This window comes from Curcuma longa, chromosome 21 (genome assembly GCF_044706935.1).
Source record: "Curcuma longa cultivar G26 ecotype Majalengka, Jawa Barat chromosome 21, ITB_CL_G26_1.1, whole genome shotgun sequence".
Lineage (NCBI taxonomy): Eukaryota > Viridiplantae > Streptophyta > Magnoliopsida > Zingiberales > Zingiberaceae > Curcuma > Curcuma longa.
In genome coordinates this window covers 7,354,923-7,356,625 of record NC_133881.1, presented here as the reverse complement: position 1 = coordinate 7,356,625, position 1,703 = coordinate 7,354,923, and the positions used below count along the sequence as shown (strand labels likewise).

At 38.2% G+C, this 1,703-nt stretch overlaps 1 long non-coding RNA gene across 1 annotated transcript; it reads left to right on the top strand.

Annotated features, from left to right (window-relative positions):
* The first annotated feature begins 375 nt into the window (after positions 1–375).
* LOC141814126 (uncharacterized) lies at positions 376–1,134 on the top strand. Its single transcript, XR_012600449.1, has 2 exons — positions 376–644; positions 748–1,134. It is a non-coding gene; the product is annotated as an uncharacterized LOC141814126 (long non-coding RNA).
* Positions 1,135–1,703: the final 569 nt, after the last annotated feature.

Sequence of the window (1,703 nt, the reverse complement as noted above, 5' to 3'; positions counted from 1 at the left end):
TAATAATTGATTTAGCAAACACATCATATCTAATTGGATATACAAATTCCGTCATAATAACTTATATTTTTATATCCAATCACATTTCTCATTATTTCTTTTAATACCTAAAAAATCCGTCGAAAATTTATCCTTTAATTGGATCATGATTTCTAAATTGGTCTCTTTGAGTTTTTTCACCTAAGTTTATTAGTGTAATCAGTCGAAGTAGTCCAGATTGAACATGATTTTAATGTGAATATCTGCAAATAATAATACCAAACTTAAAAAGGGAAAAAGAGAGAGAGAGAGAGGGGTTTTAAGTCATTCAATGGAATTATTTAATGTGCCACCAGAACCTGGCTATATCAATAAATGACTTCTTTGCATGTGTGAACCACCGAACGAAGGAAGAGATATAGTTTAGAGCTCAAGAACAGCAAAACAAAATACATAACTAGATGCAGAAACTCAAGATGAAAGAAGAAGAAGAAGAAGAAGAAGAAGCAGGAGTAATGTTGATTAGTCCCTGTTCTCTCATGCTCTACATCATCAGATCCTGCGTTCAGTGCCTCGGCTGCTCATCAACTACTTCTCCCACAGAAGAACCTGATCCCCAACCTCAAGATCCTGTTATAGACGATGGAAACGATCACCCTGATGCTGTACTAAATCTTTGTCTTTAGTTTTACTACTCTCTAGTTTGCGCGATGATGATTTTGCATGTGTTGATTAATAATTTTCTTTGGACAAACTAAATGAAAGCAGGATGGTGGATCAAGAATTAGTCCGAGCGCAGCAGGTAGAAGGCCAACCCCGCCGCCAATTAGTGGAGGAAGAGGAGGGCAGCACAACTAGTTCATAGAACTAAGTCATTAATTATCTTCAGCATGCATGATTAGGCCGGTGTTCATTTGCAGAGTTTAATTTACAGGCATAGCCGTTAGTTTCAGTTCAGGAGCAAAATGTTTTAAGGGATATATATATAGTCAAAGTAATGGCTTGGCAGCTGCTTAATTGACAGTGTTTTGTTGTTGTCTATGATCTCTACTTCGGAAAACCTATGTTTCTCTAATTTGTCTGTTAGTTGTTCTTAAATGATGGATTTTGTAATTATGTAAGCATTGCCAATACATAATTTTTAGAGTTATGGAATATTAAGGGGAGTTGCTTGTTAGTTTGAACCTTGGCAACGGAGTGGATGGAGTCGATTTGAGTTGAAGTTGTGAGGTTGAACGACTCTTAATTAGACACACAAAAAGCACTACGTACTGTCTAAAAGAGTTGGAAAAAGTTGTTGGTCGATCGATAACTTCAAATTTGGTTCTTGATCCGGCTCGTTACTACCCAGCCAAAGGGATAAGGATAACGACCAATTCCCCAAACTTGGCCCCCCTAAAAACCTGCATATTAATGCACCAGACCGTTAGATGAAGATCGGTAAATCTGAACCATTGATATTCGAAAACCTTCAAAAGATTATCCTTACCATGTCAACAACCAATCACATGCGCCGATCTCCACAAATAACGCTCCGCCTGATATTATATAAACCCTGCAGGTATGAAGGAAAAAGGGGGCTCTCTCTCTCTCTCTCTCTTTATTTCTCTCTCTATTTCATACACGCATATATTTCTTCTATTTCGGCTCTAACTTGAGCGTCGGAGTGGCTTGCCGGGGTCCCCCGGCGCCATTCTAACCCTCTCTTTTTCTTGGTGATTTTC